The sequence below is a fragment of the Anser anser genome (genome assembly GCF_964211835.1).
Source record: "Anser anser genome assembly, chromosome: 2".
Taxonomy (NCBI): Eukaryota; Metazoa; Chordata; class Aves; order Anseriformes; family Anatidae; genus Anser; species Anser anser.
Genome location: NC_139721.1, coordinates 75,627,069 through 75,650,683, shown reverse-complemented (window position 1 = coordinate 75,650,683; position 23,615 = coordinate 75,627,069). Strand labels below are relative to the sequence as shown.

The 23,615-nt window shown below is 40.1% G+C and overlaps 1 protein-coding gene across 16 annotated transcripts in view; it reads left to right on the top strand.

Annotated features, from left to right (window-relative positions):
- The window catches only part of SEMA5A (semaphorin 5A), a 412,186-nt gene that overhangs the window by 84,641 nt on the left and 303,930 nt on the right, over positions 1–23,615 (top strand). The window contains exon 1 of one of the 16 annotated variants that reach the window (XM_083823074.1): positions 21,358–22,526. The exons of the other annotated variants lie outside the window; for them this stretch is intronic. The gene's annotated coding sequence lies outside the window, so the exon portion shown is untranslated. Of the gene's footprint in view, positions 1–21,357; positions 22,527–23,615 lie in introns of those variants that run through there. 16 annotated transcript variants of the gene reach the window in all.

Below are 23,615 nucleotides of genomic sequence, written 5' to 3'. Positions count from 1 at the left end.
TCTCAGTAATCTTGACTTTAGTGAGCTCTGAATTGTTAGCAATGCCAATGCTGACAATTTTGAAATTGGCATTTGAAATTCAACAGTTGACGCCACAGCTGTTCTGTGCTCTCTGTGCATGCTGACACCTTCAAAGATGTATCTGTAGCAATAGATCAGGTCTAGAAAACTTGATTAGAAATGAAACCTGAGGATTTAGAGATTTTTGGTTTTAACCAGCAGATCTCGTTCACTTTTTGAAATCTTGTCTTTCCTTACCTTCTTTCCTCATTGTGGGAGGTGTTGCTCTGTGGCATGTTTGAGTCCCTTGTTTCCTTCTTGCTTATTTGATGACTAAAACTTTCCAAGCCTTATAAGAAGTCATGGATAATGTGTTGAATGTTCTTGCTTCTACGTAAGGAAAAAAATTTTCCACAAATCAGTCTTCATATGAAGAGCAGTATTTCTGTGAATGTTTATATTAACCTACAGATAGATGATAAGTGATATGAGCGATCTTAGGAAAAATTGTTTGGCTGTTTCTGAATGTTGTTGGATGTTAAGTACTTTTAATCCCACCCTGCATCTCAAGACATTAAGAAGAGAAAAAACATTCAAGTTCTTGATAGTATCTGAGTCGATTTCCATCACTGTATAACTAGTCCTACAACTATTAGGTTTATGTGAGCTGAAATGCTTACACGAAACATACTTCTATGACTGAGTCACAAGGATTTGAGTTAACAAGACTTAGTATTATGTTGTTCAAGTTTACGTATCATACTGTGACTGAAAATAATTTGGGAGTGTTATTGTAGCAACTGACTGGGAAAGAAGTGATGACCAAGCCTGGTTGATAATCTCTTCAGCCTTAGCAATGGTACCTGGTGTGTGAATAAGCCATTAGTGTCTTCTGAAATGTCTTGTATAGCTTCTTTTTGCAGCAGTAGTTGCCAAGGTGTACTCACCATTATAACAGTACTTAGGGTGATTACTGTATTTTTTTTCTCTTGGTCCCAAGAGCACTTTCTCAGCCAGAGAAAGCTGTTGCATCGATTTACCATTATTGTTTTTTCTGGTGGTAGGCCTGGCTGTTCAAAAATGAATGGAGATGTTTCTTTCTTGCCCCAAGGTGTCTGCTGTTGGACTCGCCGTTCATGCAAGGAAGTCTGTACTTGCTTGTGTAAAGTGACCACTTCCAGGGAATTCAAGTGCACTTCAGAACATGAAGTGAAGTGTGGGATACACTCCGTACAGAACTGTTGAAGTAAAAATAACATTTCTGGTGCCTTATGCAGTGTTTTATGAGTTAAGCTGGAGACATTAGCTAGCTGCCCTTCCTCTAGCATTTCTGTTGACCAGAAGCTGCCTGTGTCTTTCAGCTGATTTGTTTGATTTGCCCAAGACTGAAACATCAAAGGAAGATTAAGTATAATGCATCCATATAGCAAAATTCGAGAGTTGTTAGGTACTTTAAAAACATGAAAAATATATTTTAATAAACCTAGGGTATAATAAGCAAAACTCATTTGAGCAATAACTTTTGTGTAGGAATTATTGGATGGAGCTTGATGTCCAGAATTATTCTAGTTAGATGACTGGATTGTAATAGTGCTGCCTTCTGACAGTAAAACTTCTCCATGGTGTATAAACTTTATGTTAATTATAAAATGTATCTGTGACATTAGTAGTTTCTTAAAGAAATGTTTGCCAAAAACATTTGTAGTTGTTTTCTGTCTTATTGTATGCATGGTCAAAATTAACCTTGTTTTCCAGTTCCTATATGTATAGTCTGCGTTTCTGTGTGTACATGTTATCTCTACATACACACGCATGCACCCTCCTTGTCCAAAATTTTATGGTCTATTCCAGTTTGTCACAAAGTAGTCTTGGCTAGATTGTATACCCCCATTGTTTCTTGACTCAAAATGCTGCAGTAGCATCCCAGACAAAAGCAAACAATAGTGGAAGGACAGACAAGCTTGTCTGAAGGAAAGAACTGGTCAGCTTCAGTCCAGTGGCTAGTGCACAAGACTATGCCAGAAGACAAAGTGAATTGAAATAGAGATCAGAACGCTGCTCTGATAGTTTTAGTCTGAGGTCTGAAGAGCTCATCTCTTTGAAGAGCAAAGAAATGTTGGCATCAAATATTGATTATGTGTACTATCTAAAATTCATAAACTTTTCTCTGGCAAGCTGGAGTGCAGGGAAGAATGGAGTAACTTTAGTTTAACAGTAAGGGGAAAAATGAACAAAAGAAATGTAATTTAAATTAATACTTCACAATGGCTATCGTGAGATCTTTTAAAGGCAAAGGTCAAGATGTGATTTGGCTGGATTTAGAAGATATTAGTGAAACAGTAGGATTCTGGTAAATTATGAAGCTGTATTAATGAACAGCTTCAGACCAGGAACATAGCCAAACTAATTGGGCTACAGTAATAAGATTGTACATAGAAGTTTGAAGTTCTGATATACTTTTTTTTTTTCATGAAAACTGATAAAAACTTTTTAAGTACAAGCAATTCTCCAATTTGCCTTTGATTTGACGGTGTATATGGCCATGCATTCTTGCTGCAGGCTGTGATTAACTCCATCTATTGTGTAAGATTTAGGTACACTTATGTTTTAACTCCAAAATCCTTCAGATTATGCCACCTTCTGTTCCCTTACAACTGCAGCTGTAGTTCCAATAGTGTGATAAATAGATAGAAGTCTATTACTGGAGATAAACTGTGGCAGTATGTTGCTTTTCTAAGGTTCTCAGTTAAAGGTTAGGTGATGAGGTTGCATAATACTAATGAAGCAGGGTGGAAAATTGAGAGTTAACTTTGACACTGTTTCATGGTCCAAAGAAATTTGGAAATATATGCTCTACAGGGTTTGCTATCTAACTTCTAGTATATATTATATATTTAGCAATATTAATAAAATGAGCTTCTATGCTCTGTAGAGTTTCTTTTGCTCTGTGCATGTCTTAAGGCAAAACAATTGGAATATCCCTTGTTTTGTTTAATAATTTGGCTGAATTCTGCTAGACCTGCCATGTGTAGGACACTGCCTAATGTAAGGGAGGCCAGGGCACTTCTGCGTTCCTCTAGTAGGTAATACATGTGTAAATGCATTAATGAACTGATGATTCTCTAGATACTCAAGTGATTCTATTCTGTGTAGAAGTAAAATGGTCTGAATGGCAGTGGTGGTTTAGTTTGTTCATCCCAACCCAACTAATGCATTAAGGATGAGAGCCTGTTGTGAGTTTTGCATCTTGGTGAAATTACTTTTTTTTTCTGCTTTTGCTCTCTAGCAAGTCAGCCAAGATGGTATCCTAGCAGGTAAAATTGTTTCTGAAAGCAAGTTCTTTGCAAGCTCAGCCTTGAATTAGAAATCAGGAGGTGTGCTGAGGATCCTGTTACCTTTGTCACATCCAAGACATGGTAGGTCACCTTTCTGGCATTCCCATAGCCCATGCTGAGTGTCTTCTGGTTGCTGGTCTCTGGACAAGCAGGAGTGACAGGAGCCTGCCTGCATCCATGCTGCTGTCTGCCTTTATCCTGCTGCTCCATGTCCTGAAGCTCAGTACAAAGAAGGGCAACTGCTGTTGGGTGTGTGTTTTTTAAATGCCTCATTCAGGGAGTAAAGATAATGAGGTAGGTAGTAGGCAAGGTGGGAGGAACAGCTGGTAGAAGTAAGAGGTGGGAGCGGAAGTAGGAGAGAGGATGTGTTGGATGCGTAGGAATGGGAAGTTTCAGAAGAAACCAGAGCCAAAACTGTTGTATGAAAACAGTGTGGTGGGTGCTAGAAGGCTGGATAAGGGCAATTGCAGAATTGTGAAAGTGTTTCTTCCTTCTTTCCTCCACACAAGTGTACCCTGCGCCCCACTCAATCTCATAGCATTGCCCTGGGCTCCTCTTCAGCTTGCCCTGGCTGCTCACAGGTCCTAACTCCTTCTTGAGTAGGTCATGAAACCAGGTTGCTGCTGTGTTCACTGCTGCTATACTCCTTAAGTACTTAAAGGTATGCAATTAGCTAATGTAAGGAACTCTGTGTTAAATATCTCACATATGACTGCATGGAACTCTATGGCAGTGTCGATGTAAATAACTGGCGTGCAGGAGGAGTTGCTAAATATGAATTACAGAAACTGAACCTTTAATTGGAAAACTGGGTCAGGATAACTGGAGTAATGTCACCAGCTTTGAGAATGAACACTGTTTTCATTTGCACGTTGAAGAGCTGTGGATCTACAGGGCTTTCAACTGTCCTCCAGGTATGAACTTGCCATGCAGATTGTTTTTACTTTGTGTTTCTTCTGTGAATTATTACATGTGTTGCAGTAGAACTCTATCATTTATGAGGATTATCTGAGGTTATGGACATTATGGAGGTAAACAAGTTAATTTTTAAAACTGATACGGGCCACTCTCAGTTCATGCTTTGATTTATGGGATGGCATTGGTTATCTGTTTTGGGTTCCAGAAGTCAGTGTGAAATGGCAATAACTTTTTTTAGCTCTTGGAGAGAGATCTTTGGTTCAGCATCATTCCTTTGTAACCCAGGGCCAGACTCTAAACATTCTATTCTTGAAGAGGAAGGGGAGGTGGGGCGGGAAAGCAGTTGTTTTTACTAAAGCAATTGATTAGCCAGTCCTCAGTCACCTGTGAGCTTACTATCAGCAGAAGACCTATGAAATGTTATGGTTCTGTTTGGTATGGGGTCACAGTTTAAATAGGCTGAGATAGCATTGTGGACTTCTGCCTGAGATTTATTAATTATGGTAAATATAGAACACATAATGTTTGCTTAAATTATCTATAGTACAAAGCATACTTGTAGATAATAGTAAAAATTGCAGTATAGCTTTTTTTATTCCACTGTCAGCATGTCCAGACCTTCCCCCTCCCACCCCGTGTCTTTAAATATCGTTTTGAAAATCTTTCAAAGGTAGTTTTATTAACTTAACATAGTGCAGATGTCTCTAGCTGTGAAGAATAAGTCACAATGAGTTGTAGTGCTGTGTCAAAAATATCATTAAGAGGCTTAGAACAAAGGGAGCAATTAATGAACAGTCTTTATGGTGAACAAATGTCAGAGACTCCTCTAGGGCTAAGCTGCTTCTCTGCCATATTCATTAATTGCTCTTTTGAACAAAGTTGGTGTTGATGACTGGGTTTAATTAAGCATACCTGAGAAAACCCACAAAAACAGAGCAGAAGTATTAGAATGGAAAAAGTGGCCTTTAATTTAATAAATAAAGACTTTTTCCTTCTCATGGGCTTTCATGCTTCATGCAACTGTTTCTGGCTGACATTTCTTCCTAACTATTGGGATTGTCTTCACTGGAGATTTTGGCAGAAGATACGTCTTATTATTTGCTTCAGGTTGTATGTCAAATACCATGCTCGCATTTAAATCGCTGTGATTAAAAATGTATTAATCTATTATAACAGAAGACAACTTACCGTACAGTCTGTCCACCCATTGAAATGTGTCAGGAAAGGGAAAAATTGCATGTAAGTAGGGATGTAGAAATCTTAAATCTTAATTGATAAAGCTCATCCTAAACTTGCTGCCCACGTACCTTGGTTACTGTTGTCTTCTTGGGAAAGCAGACAGCAGCTCTGTAGTATAAACTCTTAAATAAAACTGTATTGTCCAATGTACTCAGTGATTTATAGGTCTAAATTGCAACGTGATAACTGGTGGTGATAACAACACCCATGTTGTTACGTGGAATATAGTGATACATTTATCACGTTTCTTTATTGTATTTATGGTTCTCACTCAGTAAGATAGAAGTAGCTGTGGTCAGTATAGTGTACACTACTGGAATAGTCTCCCTGTAAGGTGAAAGCTATTTATGATTTTTTTTTTTTTGTGCATTGAACTGAAAGTTGCAACAATACATGGAGGTCTTTTCCAACCTTAATGATTCTATGATTCTAAACATTGCTATTTTGGGTTTTGGTGAGAAGGACTTCAGGGTAGGGGGCAAGAATGTAAATCACAACTGTCCTGTGCTAATTATGCTCTTCTCAGATATTTATTTTGGTTTTATTCATAAGTTCTAATGTGTGTAAAGATAATCAGAATATGCAGAAGAGTTTTGTGAAAGAGGTTTGTAGTACTTTACAGTTTTGAGCCAAGTCGTAACTGGAAACTTTAATAACTTCACAGTGCCACTTTAGAAGTGGAGATGTGCCATGGGATGGACATGTCAAAACTTGGTATAAATAGCACATGCTATGGTGGCGTTCATCCAGCAGTCTAAAATTAGCGTTGTATCCTGGATATGATACCGCTGGTGGTCACAAGCACTAAACAGTATTCAGCGCCCTTGATTACTCAAGCAGATCTTAATGTATTTATTTTAAGTGTTTTATGCAAGGCTGACTTACTGTTATTACTGTTGTTCTTCACGTGGCATCAAAACGTGCAGTGTGTTTCATAGCTATTGAAACAAGGTGCTGGCCAGTGAGGTTTCCCATGGTGAGCTCCAGTCCTGTGTGAATGGAAGCCAGAGGCAGAATTCCAGCAGGCTGCAGCCGGGAGTAGAAGTAAATCCCAGTGCATTTCTGATAACATATAAACATGAACTCAATCATCAGGGTTGTGAGCAATTTGTTTCACATCATAGTATTTTACTGTTGTAGCATTACGATAGACTTTGGCCAAATAAGCTTGGGGAAAAGTGCTGTTACCTGTATTACGGGAAAGTAAGGCATGAGGGAAAACAGAACTTGGGTATTATGTTTTGATTAGTTGTTTGAATGTTTATGCAAGCTACATTAGGTTCAGATTAGGTTTATGGGGAAACTCTGTACTGGCTTTTTTTGTTTGTTTGTTATTCTTGTATTTCTTGCACTCTACTGCACCTTTCTGAAAAGACAGAGGGACAAAGACTTTTTATGGACTCCAGGCAGTAAGTTTCTTTAAAATCCATTGGAATGACCTGAAGAAATAAGACAGCATTTCCTTATGGTTTGTTTATTGAGTACAGGTGTGTATCCTCACTCTCCTTCTTCACCCCCTCAGAGAGTGCTCATGAGCATGTGCTTCACTCTCTCAATATATATACATATGGGTGTGTGTGTGGGGGGGATGCAGGAGAGACAACAGAACTCTTGATATTCTCTTAGAGGACAAACATCTAGAAACAAAATCAGTGGGTTTTTTTTTTATATTTTAATTATAAATCACCTAGCTTTTGCAATTCAACCAGAATATCTCAATAAATCTTATACTTCTTTATTATTATTATTATTATACTGTCTACTGGCTTTTAAATAAGGCGTGAGATTTCTGTTCTGTGCTTTCAGATTTGTCTGCAGATCTTTATTGCTTTGCTCACGCTTTTTCATTTAGTTTTACTTCTAGGAGTCTAGATAGCGGTGGCATGAGGAGGTTGAATTTTTTAGACGTAACTTTCACTGCTACAGTAAAGAGAAACCTCTTTATTAGTACAGATGTAGTGATAAAACAGGTTCAGTGTGTAAGGCAGAAGTGTAATTTGTCCAAAGATAGGTGGCAGGGCCTCTTTCTGTTTATTTGCCAAAGTAGGCCATTGGCAGACTTTGAAAGAGTGATGGGATGCGATGGGCACTTGTGTTTTGAAAGCAGAGAAAAAATGTGTTTAATAAAGGTGAGTATTCTGAAGTGATCTCATTTTTCTCTCTCTTGGCATTGTCACATAGTTTTTCAGCATGTGGGTCTTTGGGACAGTGCTCTCTTTCTTCCTTCTTCTGTCTTCATAAAGCATCCCTTGGGGAAGGGGAAGTGATTTGGAAGTATAATGCTAGCCAGCACATGTAACCTTCCTTTTCTACCACATAACAAAGGGGTGAGCTAGAAAGAACAGCTTCTCTGGTTCCTCTTTCTCTATGAAATACTCAGTTTCAAATGCCCTGTGAGTTTATGGAAGTGGAAGCCCTACAGCCCAGTAAACCTAAGCCTGGTAGCTTAAGCAAGTTTGGATCTATCTATTTATTTATTTATTTATTTTAATTTTAGTAATACACATCTGCTATTGTAGGAAAACTAAAAAATAAGGGGTTTCAGGAATAAGAGTAGGCCTTTCCCCTCCAAAATAAACCTGACCTTAATGTGCCTCTAACGTAGTGTGGTGCCCCAAGGATCTTGGGATTCTTATTTGCATCTTGCAGGAGCATCCGTTAGAGCTGTAGTGTTGTAGGGAGTGTGAATGGCATTACAAGAACAAGTGCCAGAATGTAACTTAGCACAGTAGCTTGAAGTAGAAATGAGTTCTGCAGATCTGTTTTACACTCAAAGTGAAGTCTGTGTGTGTTTCTAGTCCTTCATCTGTAGGGAAGCATTAAATGCAAGCACTGAAAGGAACCTTCTAAGAAAGTATGTAGGTCTATAACGCCTCTGTCCTGTCTAGGGAGAGAAATTAATTTTTATGTGCTGTTTGCAAAACCTATTGTAAAGGAGTTCACACTACTTCAATGGAAGGTGTTCTATAGGTAAACAGGTGAATGGTATCCAAATTCTGGGAAATTAAACGTAGTAATAACAAATATGTGGGCACTTACAAGCTGATAATATTCTGACACAGGGAAAAATCCGGATTGTGTTTTAGAACTCTTCTGGGTGGCAACCTAAATAGTTTAAAAACATCTAAAATCTGAAACCAGAAAGGCTTTGGTTGCTCTAGTCTTTCTGTTTAAAAAGTTCTGATTGTCTTCTAAGGCTTGCAAGAAAAAAAATCCGAAAATGACCAATTTAATGCTTTCTTCAAATGCAGCAGTCATGGTGGCCTAGATGGAAGGCTGATGGATAACCTTTTGGAGACAAAGTTGAATTCTGGGCCCGATCCTTCCCCCTGTACGCTCAGCTCTTGAGCTTCCCCGTAGAAGAGTCCTGCAGGAGTGAAGTGTTGCTGTTTTGGGCTCATCTCTGCAAACAAGCCACATGTGTGGCTGGGATGGCTCAGCTTTTTTTTCTGATGGCTCAGTCCTTTTATCAAGGACTTAAACTTCACATAAATAAATTATTCCCATATTGCTGTTAGTTTTGACACTGATTGTAGACGAAGTTGCTTTAGATATGGAAAAACTCCTTTATGATACTTGTTGAGGTGACATCTGCAGCTTTGCATAGGAAGTAGAAAACATGACTAGATCATTATGACATGACATTTTAGGACAGTTTGACAAACAGCATGAGAGAGATTTGAAAACACAGGATGATGTATCACAGTATCACAGATTTCTAGGTTGGAAGAGACCTCAAGATCATCGAGTCCAACCTCCGACCTAACACTAAGTACTCCACTAAACCATATCGCTAAGCTCTACATCTAAACGTCTTTTAAAGACCTCCAGGGATGGTGACTCCACCACCTCCCTGGGCAGCCCGTTCCAATGCTTAATAACCCTTTCGGTAAAGAAGTACTTCCTAACATCCAACCTAAAACTCCCCTGTCGCAACTTTCGCCCATTCCCCCTCGTCCTGTCACCAGGCACGTGGGAGAACAGACCAACCCCCACCTCTTTACAGCCTCCTTTCAGGTAACTGTAGAGAGCGATAAGGTCGCCCCTGAGCCTCCTCTTCTCCAGGCTGAACAACCCCAGCTCCCTCAGCCGCTCCTCGTAAGACTTGTTCTCCAGACCCCTCACCAGCTTCGTTGCCCTTCTCTGGACTCGCTCGAGCACCTCCATGTCCTTCCTGTAGCGAGGGGCCCAAAACTGAACACAGTACTCAAGGTGCGGCCTCACCAGAGCCGAGTACAGGGGCACAATCACTTCCCTAGCCCTGCTGGCCACACTGCTTCTTATACAAGCCAGGATGCTGTTGGCCTTCTTGGCCACCTGAGCACACTGCTGGCTCATATTCAGCCGACTATCAACCAATACTCCCAGGTCCTTCTCGGCCAGGCAGCTTTCCAGCCACTCATCTCCCAGCCTGTAGCGCTGCTCGGGGTTGTTGTGCCCCAGGTGCAGGACCCGGCACTTGGCCTTGTTGAACTTCATGCAGTTGACCTCAGCCCATCGCTCCAGCCTATCCAGATCCTCCTGCAGGGCCTTCCTGCCCTCGAGCAGATCGACACACGCACTTAGCTTGGTGTCATCTGCAAACTTACCGAGGGTGCACTGGATGCCCTCATCCAGATCATCGATAAAGATATTAAAGAGGACCGGCCCCAGTACCGAGCCCTGGGGGACACCACTAGTGACCGGCCTCCAACCAGATTTGACTCCATTCACCACAACTCTCTGGGCCCGGCTATCCAGCCAGTTTCTAACCCAGCGAAGCATACGCCAGTCCAAGCCCCGAGCAGCCAGTTTCTTGAGGAGAATGTTGTGGGGAACGGTGTCAAAAAGTAAGAATTCGCTGCCTTACCTAAATGTAAACACTGCTGGGAGAAAAGGTGAGCTTTTGTTTAAAACAAAGCAAATAAACAAACAAACAAAACCACACAGTTGAGAGAAGAGCAAGCTATGATTTAAGCTATTTTCTTGTATGATTAACACCTGGATTGTCTTCAGAAAACAGCTTCTCCTTCTGCTTTTTTAATTTCAGTGTGGTTATTGAGCAGTAGGGAGCTTTTATTTGTATCTGATGCCTTACTGAGTTCTGTGCAGTTTCCTGGCTTTGTTAGGAAGCTAAAATTCCAATTTTAGTTATCAGACATAGAAATCATTAACAACATTTATTCATTTTTAAACACTTTTCCGTTATCTTGACACTGTCAGACTCATCCACTCATCCACTTTCCACAGAACGTAATTGAAAACAATGAAATGTATCAACTTTTGTGGACAGGTAACAGACTGGAGAAGATTTTTATCTGACAAACCTTCAGTTTGAATGGTGTTTTAAGAAGCTGCATCTGCTTCTTATAAAACTGCTTCTTATAAAACTCTAAGAACGGTTTTAACAAAGTTAAAGAATGCTGTCCTAGAAGTCTGTGTGCCTGCTTTACTTTGTCCTTTGCTTTAGACCAAGTGATGTTTTGTAGAGGTCATGTAAGAAAATTGTAATGGAAGTGACACACAAATCCATTAACGGCTTCAGATTTTTAGATTTCAGCATCTATTGCTTCAGTTCATAGTGAGGTTCATTTTTTATGACAACAGTTAATAACGTGGGTTTGATTCTTGAAATTTGATTTATGTACAAAACTCCTTCAAAAGAGTAAGTGCTCAATGGCAAACTGGTTCAGACTGAGGAAGTAAGAGGAATTAAATGCAGCTTTAAAGTAGTGGTCCTCTCTATTTATCAAAGAACATTCTCCATAAGGAGTAATAATTTCCTGTCATACTAAGAAGTGAAGAAAGGCTAAAGAGAAGATAATTAAAATGAAGAAGTGAAGAATTCTTTTAATAGACCAGAAAGTAGGACATTTTTTTTTTTTTAGTAAAAATTAAAAGCTAAAAAGGAAGCCTACTAAAAATGTAAATGCTTTTTGTAATACATTAGCAAGTCAATACAATTTTCTCATATTTCACTTTGCTTTTGGAACCAAAGCAACGTGCACATACTTCTTGCTGAAAATGTATGGTTATTTTTCCTTGGAAAGTTGCAGGTTTCTTTGTATTATACACGTGGCCAGGGAGTTGTATATTGACAGATTAGCATTAAAAGTAAGATAAAAGGAGATTTAGATGGTACAGATATTGTGTACTGAATTTTGCAGACTGAGGATGGTAGGCTCTCCCATGTTCACATGTATACTGTGTGCAAGTCGTTTTGTCATTTTTGATCTTATAGATCATTCATTTGCTGAGAATTTATCAGATGGTAACATCTTCTACTAAGATGTCCTGTGGTACCAGGAGACTGAAGTGCCAATCAGAACTCTGTATATAGAGAACGTTATTTCTTTGTTAGCATGGAAACTGTACTTTTTTTAGTATGCTTTCTGGATGGTGATTGTTTCATGCAGCCAAAGGAAAGTAATCCTCTCTACTATCTTGTGTTGTGTGAATTTAAGCAGTTTTACAAAGTTTATATCAGGTTATAGTGCTGTGGATATGTGTAGAATACTTGCTAAAAAGTCACATGTGAGAGAGAAAAAGGGATCAGTGATCACGAAGCAGAAGGGTGTTAGGAGATGGATTTGGAGTGAATTAAGAGCAAAGAGGCTGATTGGGATGTGTGGGAAACATACGTTATTCTCAGACATAAGATACAGAAGGCTGGTATTAATTTGTCATGAAGAATGTGGTGAAAAATGATGTCTTGAAGGTCTGAAAGCAACCTTTGATGTATTGTGAAATATGTGGACAATGACATTTAAAAAAATATCTTCTAAAGATGGCATGCTGTCAGCTCCACTTTGCATTACGACAATTTTATTTTTTTCCATTTCTGTACTGTGTGACAGTGACAACAACAGGCAGTGATAATACTATAGGATAACCCAGGATGGTGGTGCAGCCATGCTGCAAGGCTGCAGAGTGCTTCTGCCAGGGCTGCAGCCAGCTCTGGGTGCTGTGGGACTGCCCAATGCCTTAAACAGATGTAAGGTGTGATGCTGTTGCAGCACTTTAAAAAGAATTAAAGCAGTCAACAGGTCATGGCTGGGGTGATGCTCCCTCCAGTGCTTCTCATGCAGTGGTTTTGCTGTCAGCTTTCCAAAGTGCATCCCTTGGTATAAACAACTGGTCTTCTCTCTGTGCCCTCTGTGGTAGTATTCTCTGTTGCTGAATGTATATAGAGCACAAAGGTAATGATACTCTTGTTTACAGGTGTTGTGATTTCATGTTTTGTACTTAAAAGTATGCTCAAATCATTATGGGGCACTGGGCATTTAAATAAAAAGGTAAAATTCCTGAGCCCTTATAACGTGACTTGCTACATCTGGACTCACCATCTCAATTGTAGAACCAGAGACAAGTAAAACTTGTCCCTGCATGAAATGCCGTGTACAGTCTGACACCAGACTCTACGGTGTTCTTGAGGGCTTCTGTTGTTGTGGCTTGCAGAAATCCTAGCTGAGAGGGGCAGAGTGCTGTTGTGTTTTGAACATACAATTTGCAAATTCCGGCTGAGACTTTTGCCTTGTGACTGTAGTTACTGCTGGCCTCATTGAAACATACAGGAGCATGTTTGCTGTACTGTGGTGATTAGAAAGTATTAATTTCATTGCACATGAAAATCCCTAATGAAAGGTTGAGCATTTTCTGCCACTGTTAACTTTTTACAAATGTAATTGCTGCTATGATTACAGAATGCCAAACTGAATTTGAGGACGTGCAATATTCTTTTACCACTAGTCTAGTTAAATAATTTTTAATGAGACAGAGCTAGCTGAACACCCAAATTGGTTTGTTTACTTCAATAGCTTAACTGAATTAAAATCAAAGAGCTTTCATGGGCAGGGTGTAGTCCATGTCATTGCTGGACTCCATTAATCCATTAATCACCTCCTTGACTGAGGGCAACAGTGTTGAACAGTGACTTATAGATGATTGAATAGCTTTGCTCTCAACAGCAATAATGGTTCCCAGCAGGCTGCTAGTGTGCAATCACAAACATCTGCACATTTGAAAGCTTCCACTTCCCTGAATAGAGACATATTTTACTCCCCCCCCCCCCCCCCCCCCCCCCAAACAAAACCCAAAAAACAAACAAAAAACAACTTGCTTTTGCATGAGTGGCTTTTGGGAAAGGACAAAGTGGAAATGGTTTGACTTTTGTATGTGATCATGTCATCTGAGTTTATCTTTAGATCCTTCTGCTCTTGATGACATTAGTAGACTTTGTTTTATTATTAGTTTTCATTGTTTTGGCTCCATGGGATCTCTTTGACATTTGATACCCAGTAGTGAAAGAAAATGTATTCTGTTTGCCAAATAACTCATGGATGTTTGTGTTCTAACCGAATTGAAAGTAAATGTAGTCACTCTCCCATAGATGTGGCACGATGTTCATTATTTGTACAAAGCTGATGGTTCCAGCTCTTTTGCAAACAAGCTTAGCAGAACAGAGAACAAAAATTGTTTCTCCAGGCTCTCTTTCTTCTAAAGTGGTCTTTTGGACAAGTGTTTGAATACATGGGAAAATATTATTAAACATCAACCACTCTTCCCCTCTGTATCACCAGTATTTTCCAGTGTCCATTTGGTTGCTTACTGTGCCCTGGGTGAGTGTTACTAATTTGTTGTCACTGTTGCAGAATCACCATATGTAGTGTGGTTAGGACTGGTGGAGATCTTGTAAAATTCTGTCATTATGTGACCTGAGTGTCCTTCTCAATGTTGTATTTTTCTGAGGCCTGAGTAGCACACCCTGAGGTCAACCCCATCTGTTCCAATCATATTTCTTTTATTTGGCATCTTCTAGCATGTTTTATGGAGTATCTGAACCGCAGAAACTGTGTTCTTCATGACTTCCAGTAGTTGATGGAAATACCCTGTAGAAAACTAACAAAACGATAGTTGTGTTTGAATTTTGATATTGATATTTTGATATTCATTATTCACTTTTCACTATTTTTGTAGTAGAAAGACCTCAGATAAGAGGACTTGGCAGGTATAAAAAGAAAGGGAGGGGTTGGCAGGGAAGGAAAGGAAGAAAGAATGCCTCCTTCATCGGTCAAAGATAATTGGTTCTATACTGAACATGCGTTTTATGTTATGTATGGACATGGATATGGCAGGCTTAATCAGTTTTGTGAAGTGGTCAAAATTTATTGTATAATTGAAAGGTGAAAGGTTTGCATCTATTAATCAGATGGTATTATTAGTTGGTAAGACTTCAGACTCAAGGATATCTTTATTTTACCCCAGTAACAAAGGAGAGTGTGATGAATTGCATTTGTTCTCTAACAGGTACACAAAATGGTGCTTCTAGGTAAATATCTGTTGCTTCAGAATATATTTTAAAAATCCTGGCAAATAGCAGGAGAATAGGGCATGTACCGCTTCTGTTAAATACCTCTTTGATGAAGCTAACTGTGATCTTTAGACTGTGTTTCTTTCATTATTACCACTTCAACATTGATACTGGGGGTGGGAAATGACACCCTGGTTCAGAGTTCCTACTTTACTATCATGCAGGGAGAGGGATTTTTCATGCTGTCTAAAATTGTCTAGGTACTGAGGTGAGACACCCTTTAATTTGCCACCTAAAATGTCTGGTGTCCCTGAAAATCCTCACAATTAGTTCTTTGTGATTTTTCTAATCCGTTTAACTTCTGTGGCCCATGGTTCTTGATACAGGAAACTGTGTTTGTCCCGTGTCTTGGCCTGAGCACCCACTGGGATGTTTGAATGTATTCTGGCTTGTGATCTGAGCTGGTCAGTCCTATTGCTGGCAAGGAAACAGTGGAAAATTAGTGTCTGGTGGAGGGGTCATGATGTGCATGTTATCTTTTTTTTGCCTGCTAACCTCATACATTTCATCTGTACATCTGTGTTGTATTACCTATTTCCATTTCTTTAAATACAGAAAAATTAGTTTTGTGGTTAAAAGCAAATCCACACCAGCTAAGGCATCCTCTTAAATGCCTTCCACTAACCAAACTACTTATATACGTATATATTTGTAATAAGCAAGACAGGGTCTTTGTGTGTCAAGACCAGGAAAATGAGTTTTCATCCCATCTAGGAAGAATCAATAATGGGAGGATCATTAGCTACTGGCACTTGTCCTGGAACATAACCTGCAGATGCTATTAAAAGAGTGATTTAGCATTAGCATCCAGTAGATCACCATGAGGACATAGCGTAAACCAAAATTAAGTTTTAGAATACTTTTCCTTATAAAACAAAGGAAGTGATGAAACCTTATTTGGACTGTGTGACTTCCTTCAGACATACACACTGGTACTTGTAGATATTGTCAGTTTATTCAGAGGCAAAGTGTTTGTTGTGAATTTATTTTTATTTTTTTTCTGTGCTGAAGCTGTCAATGCTGGTGCCCAGTTCAGCTGATGGATTTAGTGATACAAATCTGGGTTCCAATCACTGGTGTTTTCTGTAAGCAATCAACACGTGGTGATACCCACCAACCATAACTAACTGAGGCTGGATCCACACAGACACTGGTAGGCAGGAGGCTTTGGACACTGTACTGACTATCTGGTTGTGCACATACAGCTGATGTTTTGTCAGCTCTGAGCGTTTCTAGTGAAGGTTTTCAGTGTAGCCTTTGAGCAGCCACACTCTCTGTGGACAGGCAGGGGCCTCCCCATGCCTGCCCCACATGCGGCCAGCATAGGCCATGCCCTGCACGACGTGCTCCTGCCACATTGGCATAGCAGTGAGAGCGTTGCTACAGCAATGGGAGACTATTTGGGAGCTTGTGTCTTTAGAGACCATAATAAATTTTGATGTATTTTGTGGCAATATATGTTTATGACATTCCCAACCCTCTGTGTTAGCTTCTTTTCTGACTTAGGTGTGGCAGCAAAAACTGTTTGCAATCTTGCACTGCGGCCTGTAGGATGGAAGTGGCCTGACTTCCAGCAGGCCTTTGCATGTATTCCACGCTATGATGGTAAGTTTCAGATGGTAGCTTCGTGTTACTGCATGAGCCAGCTTCTGATAAAGCAGAGTACTGGGACAAATATTTTACTCTGGAAATAGTCCCTTTGAAGGACTAATTGAGGATTAAAGCACCAGACAGTGACTTGTAAGAATGAGTTGATAGAAGCTGCCTTACAATAAAATATGATCCCATCTGTGTGGGATAGAAGTGGTAAGGTCAACTTTGGATCTACTTGAAAATGAAAGGAAAGTTTCTTTTTGAATATTTATGCATTATTCAACCATGTTATATTTGTTTTGAGTATCTTTGGCCTAGTTCTGAAATTCTTGCACATGCAATTATTTTCATAGACTCTATTGGGGTTATTGTGTGTAGTACATGTACAGTATCGCTAGAAGTGTGTAGGTATTCCTAAATTATTAAAAAACTCTTATGTTTATTATCTTCATATGTGACTTTTTAGTGCTGAATAATAAATATCAGTATTTGCACTTAGAGCTAAGAGTATGGTTGGACAATAAGTTAAGGGATTATAGAAGGAGTTTTTGAATGATCTGAGTTCCCATGTCTTATAAAGTTAACATGACTACATGAAAAAATATGTATAATTCTGTTTTCTAGAAGAAAAATAATAACTTCTAATCAAATCTACAATGGAATAAGTTATTTAATAAATTTTTCAGACTTATTTTGTTCTAGGTCAATTTTGCGATGAAACTTCTTAAATAAAAGTACAGCTTTCGTAGGTGTATTAGTACCAAATAGCCTTAGAGATGACTCTGATGTTCACTTCATCCTTCCTGACATGAAAGTCTAGTCTGGAAACTATAACAACAATATCATTTTTTGTTGTTGTTGTTCTTGTTTTTCTCTTGGTGGTACAGTTGGCACAAAGATTTACCAGGTGCCAGTAAAATTGTTCTTGAACCCAAGTATTGTGGTATATTGAATTTTATGCTGAACTTTCGGTTATTGAAGGAGTGTGGGGAGATCCTTACCAGAGCATGTGGGGGTGTCTAGGGTAGCCTGACTTGCCTGCAGCAGGAGCTGGGTGTGCTGAGCAATCTGCACTTGTGATGCTGAGTTTTGTGCAGATCAGCTCAGTGTTGCAACCGGTATCGGTCAACTGTTGTGTAGGAAAAGGGCTGGTGGTAGGAGCTCTTTTCGATGGGGAGCTCAAGTCCTGGCTTTTAGGCTTATGTGTAGAGACCTCAGTATGAGTTTCCTGACACAAGAGAAGTAATGTTTTTTGGCTACATGTTTAGCATTATTTGCTTTAAGTCACATAAATTATGTGTGAACTGCAGAACAAGATTAGCTGCAGTGTAAAAATGAAAAAAATAGAGTAGGATTAATATTCTCTGCTTCTTTTGTAAAGAACAGGTGGTGAAAATAACATACCTAACTATTTTGTGTTATTCAGAACTGTGCTGTTATCATCTGCTTTGCATTAGAAACTGTGGATGATACTGATAAAAGAAATGAGGAGGAGAGACTTGCATCAAAGCTAACTACTTTCCCATATTTTAAGACAGAGAGGAAAAGACCACTGACCTTTTTCATGCTTGCAAGCTTAATTACAGATTGAATAGCATCCTTATAGAAAACAGATTTTCAGCCTTGGGATACTTGGAATTATGGAAGATAGTCTTTTGGAATAAAAATTACATGCTCAAATATTTTTTGTGGTGTTTTGTTTTCCTAAGAATATAGAATAATTAGTTGAAAAATCCTAGTTTTTCAACCCATTACTTTATCTGATTTATTCACAAATCCTATAACTCTCTCTACCCTCACCAATGGGTTGTTGCCTGTTCTTTGTATTCATCTGTATATGAGGGAGGATGTTGATAGAAGCCTTTCTTTTTCTCTAAAGGTTTGTAAGATGCTGTTCTCTATTTCTTAGTGGCTAGAGGAATTGTATTGCTCAGCTTCAAGCCTTGGCTGCTATCTCTGGTGTTTATGGAACTATTCCCCAGCTTCAGTGAAAAGGCATGTGAAATTTTTGAGATGGAGACTACTTTTTAACAAACATAGTCTTAGCATTGATTTGTGCACTTATAAACTTATATTTTGATAGTAAATTCTTTGTTTGCAAAGTACAGAACCTAATTTTTTGCTAAACAAATGATAAGCTAATGTGGACTTTTTTTCAGCAAGGCATATATGTTGCTTTCATTTATTTTTGACATCAAATACCATCTGCTTTCTTCATTATAATACTGCAGTTTTAGCAGTTTGAGCTACATTACTAGAGCTGTCCACCGCATATGTTAATAATTTCTTCACCAGTTGGCATTGATCTCTTGTTTCATGCTGTTCTGAAATTTGGTGCTCTGTTGAATACCCCTAAATGACTCAGCCAAAGAAACATGTTTCAGGTTGCTTTGATGCATTGTATGTGTAAGTTTAAATTATTTTAAACCCAGAATGGCCATGTGTGTTCTTTTGTTACACAGCTTGCATGAAATAGTGCAACTTGTTTAAGTATGGAATACATTCAGAGTGTCTCCTGCATTATCTTTCTGGGAGCTACCCATCTTTGAATAACTAGTGTGGGTCCATAGTGCAATCCTCACACAAGTAACTATTCCGGCAGTGTTGGCTTATTCTTCAGTTAAAGTTTTTTGCTTGCTGGACTAATCTCAGAGGGAGCTCTTTGAACAAGGAGATATCTTTATGGGTCATCAGTGGCTTCCTCTGACTGAGAAAGAAGCGTTACTGAATAGAGAGAATGGCCATCATTACTGTTCTGTGGAATTGGCTGAATGGTCACACTCAAAAAGTTATAGTCAGCGGCTCAATGTCCAGGTGGAGATCAGTAATGAGTGGTGTTCCTTAGGGGTCAGTGTTGGGGCTGCCACTGTTTAACATCTTTGTCGGTAACATGGACAGTGGAATCAAATGTGCTCTCACCAAGTTTACAGATGACACCAAGCTGCGTGGTGTGGTTGACACACAGGAGGGAAGGGATGCCATCCAGAGGGACCTGGACAGGTTTGAGAGGTGTGCCTGTGCGAACCTCGTGAGGTTCAACAAGGCCAAGTGCAAAGTCCTGCATCTGGGCCAGGACAGTCCCAAACACAAACACAACTGTGCAGAGAATGGACTAAGAGCAGCCCTGAGGAGAAGGACCTGGGGGTGTTTTTTGATGAGAAGCTCAACATGAGCCAGCAATGTGTGCTTGCAGCCCAGAAAGCCAACCGTATACTGAGCTGCATCAAAAGCAGTATGGCCAGCAGGGGAGGGAAGTGATTGTCCCCTTCTACCCTGCTCTCATGAGACCCCACCTGGAGCCCTGCATTCAGCTCTGGGGCCCCCAGCACAAGAAAGACATGGAACTTTTAGAGTGAGTCCAGAGGAGGGCCACGAGGACAATCAGAGGACTGAAGCACCTCTCCCACAAAGACGGGCTGAGGGAGTTGGGGTCCTTCAACCTGGAGAAGAGAAGGCTCTGGGGAGACCTTAGAGTGGCCTTCCAGTACCTAAAGGGGGCCTACAGGAAAGCTGGGGAGGGACTCTTTGTCAGGGAGTGTAGTGACAGGACAAGGGGGAATGGCTTTAAACTAAAAGAGGGCAGGTTTAGATTAGATATAAGGAGGAAATTCTTTACTCCGAGGGTGGTGAGGCACTGGACCAGGTTGCCCAGAGAAGCTGTGGATGCCCCATCCCTGGAGGTGTTCAAGGCCAGGCTGGATGGGGCTTTGGGTAACCTGGTCTGGTGGGAGGTGTCCCTGCCCATGGCAGGGGTTGCAACTGGGTGATATTTAAGGTCCCTTCCAACCCAAACCATTCTGTGATTCTGTAAATTCACTTGGATTTAATTGTGTTAGCATGATTCAGCCCTCTCACAAATTCATCTGAAGTGGTTAGAAAAGTAGAAAGATGACTCTGCAGAAAAATATCTGAATTGTTCACTTAGGCTACTGTAACACTGAGGTTGAGAGCAGTTAAGGCTCCCAGAACTACCCTGCCAACTTATTAAACCTGTTACGTTGTTTTGTCCAGCTGCATTGAACTCACTCTGGTATTTAAAAATAAAAATAATACATATATAAATATAATTTTTTTTGTATGATCAGAAGCACAGAGAAACAACTTCTTCCTTTCTTAGTGTCCTGTTGTACATCTCATTTTATTCTTAAAGTGCTCACAGAGCTCTCTTAAAGGCAGAAGTAAGCTTGTGTTTGTGGTTGAAGCTGGCTGACCGGGAGCTGGCTCCAACCTGAAAGCAATGCAACTTTTCAGTGCAGCACAGTGCCAGACTTAAGTTAACACCACCCTACTGTCTTTTTTTTTTTTTTTCCCCTCCTCCCTTTGGACATGTTGGCCAGCTTGGAGATCATGAGATATAAGCCATTCTGCAACTGGTAGCACAGATGTGTTCTTTGTCACATATGTCTTTGATTTCTTTGGCAGGTGGTGAAATGGGTTTCTTGGTTAGAATCTTAGACTGTTCACTTTTTCTGCTCTACCTACATGCCTAAACCCATATGCTGTTTGGAACCTTTAACAGCATTTAAGGCTTTTTGTGCTCAATTACTGTTTTTGTTACTGCAGCACTTCAAAAATGGGGTATGGAAGAAAGCCAAAATCAAGAGTATGCAAGTTAGAGAGCTCATGGCTAACTTTAAAACTGGAAAATCTAATCCACGGTTTTTATATCTGCTACATGATAGTTTAATTCACATCCCACTTGTGAGCTGGATACCCAGGAAACATAGGAAGTACTCATGGGAAGTTAGCCTAAGTGACTTGTTAATCATAGCTGAATGAGGAGCTAGAGGACTGACCCCAAGCAACCCCATCGTTATCTCCTCTGCAAGCCCCGCTGCTACCAAAGTTAGCACCTACCTGCAGAGACACCCCCCCCCCCCCCCCACCCCAGCCCCTCTGGCTGTAGGGGAGTGTGGAGTGGAAGCGGGGAGGTGCTGGAAAGGTCAGAGCAACAGCAACAGGCTGCTGAGCAGAACTGAAGGAGCTTCGAGCCTTGGCTGCTGGGCTGGAGCACAAAACACAACAGCATCAGGCGACAGACCAGTGGTGGCAGAGTAACCGGGAGTGGAAGCAGGAATCTGAAGTACTTGTGGTCAGCTTGAGCTCTGCAAGGGTCACTGCTCCCTACTCAGATGTGCTTTTCTGCCCTGGAACATTTCACATCTGTTGACTGGCTGCACTCTTAGCACGTTCATCGCAAAGGACCACTTGTTGTGGTAACTTAATCAGTGGCAGGCCACCAAATTCCTTTGACCCTTCAAATGGGATAGTAAAAGACGCAAAACTGACATTTTTTGTACTTAATTACCCTCTTCTAGGGCAGTTGTAATATTCTTGAGAATACAAATGGAATTTGTGCTTATCAGCAATGGTATCTTCTCTGCTGGTTTCAGAAGTTTGGAAGCGAACTTTATCAGAAATTAAAGGTCGATCCCTTTGAAAGAAGGGCTGTTGAAGTCACGAGGGTGCAGATGTTAATCAGACCTGCTTGCTGTTAAGCAGGTTCTGTGTTCCCTGGATAATCAGAAACCTTAGCTGCTGCTCTGTCATTTAGAAAAGCTAGCATGCATTTGCAACTGTAAAGGAAAGAAGCTATTTTTTTCTACAGATGCCTCTAAATAGCATTGGTAATTTCTAACTGTCTTTTAGCTGGGGCTGAAAACCACAGATTAATGGGCAGCATTCTCTGTAGTGAGGAAATCTGATCCCAGTTACAAGATTAAACTGTGACCCAGTCCCTTTTAGCACCAGACCTTTATTTCAATATCCAAAGAAATTTAGTCAAAGGGCGTGACCAGGTCAGCCAATAAAATGCAGTTTCTTAGTACTGGCTGCAAAAACTGGGTAGCAGTTCCTTCTGCCAGGTGGCACGTTACAGCCCCTTCTCCCACCCCAGGGTGGGACTGTGGGGGTCTGTGACTGCTTCAGCACGTGGGTGCATGGGCAGAGGTGATGGCAATGGCTGGACGGCATCTTCTGATCCCACGGGGGTCTCTTGTCTGTCAAACGTGATGCTGACCAAGAGCTTCATAATCTAAAAATCTTTTTGAGTTGGCCACTACCTTAACATTTTTAACCTTGGATGTTGAAAGGTATATATAATTATTGTTTTGCTGTTGTTATTGTTATTTATTTATTTATTATTTGTTATTAAAAAAAAAAAAGAAATCTTTCTCTAAGATGAGAGGCTGGTATCTTTTCACTCTTTTTATCAGTTACCTAAATTTAACAGTTCAACGATTTCAATGTTCATTTTTTTCTTTGTTTTCAGGTAGTTTTTAAAACTTCTAAATTTCTTTGTTGCTTTTGTTGTGGGAGGAGGAATAGAACCGATATGTATACAGGGTCAGCCTCTTTTCCTTGATTATCTTTGCTTTGTAGCTGTGCATAAGAACCTGGGGGAGCTTCAGATTTAGAAGTTTGTTCTGCTTGGTTGGAAGTTTTGATGTTGGCAATGATAATTATAACTCCCTCCTGTTCCTGATATGGAGGGATAAGATGAGCTATGGATTTTGATACTTCAGCTTTAATTGGTGCTGGATGATAGGGCAAGGAAATTGAAGATTACCTTTTCCTGCACTATTGTTTTCCTCTTGTTCATCTTTGTAATTGTTATTTGTTTGCAGCAGTTTCAATACCAAATTCTTGGTGATCCTGATTTTGTTGCTTCTTTATAACTGAAATTTTACCTTTTTGGATCCAGATTTCTTTAGTTCTAGTGGGTGGGACAGAGTTCTCTTTGAGAATTGATCAAATAATTTATTTTTTGTTGTTGTTGTTTAAATGTAATGAGTGCTGCTATCTGTTGCAGGCCTGTAATTTGAAGAATTTGGTATGCCTCTCTTACTGGAGTTCATGGAAAGCCCTTTATGGATGGGGAATAGAAGGAGAAGCAGGGGAGTGTGTTTTGCCTGTCACTTGCAGGCTGGAAATATGTGCTCTTCCCCAGTTCAGAGGACTGTGTTTCCTATTATTTCTCACCTGATATTTTAGTGTACAGTTGATACAGGGCTCTGTTATTTTTCTCCATCCACTGCCTTAATAAATCCAGGGCCAGCTTCCCATTCTGATTGGGAGATGGCAGTGACAGGAGGGATGCTCCTTTCCATCTGTCTTCTGAGTGCATGTGTGCGCAGGCAGCTCTGCCAGTTTTGATGCCGGATCGGAATGGGGTGTGCCGT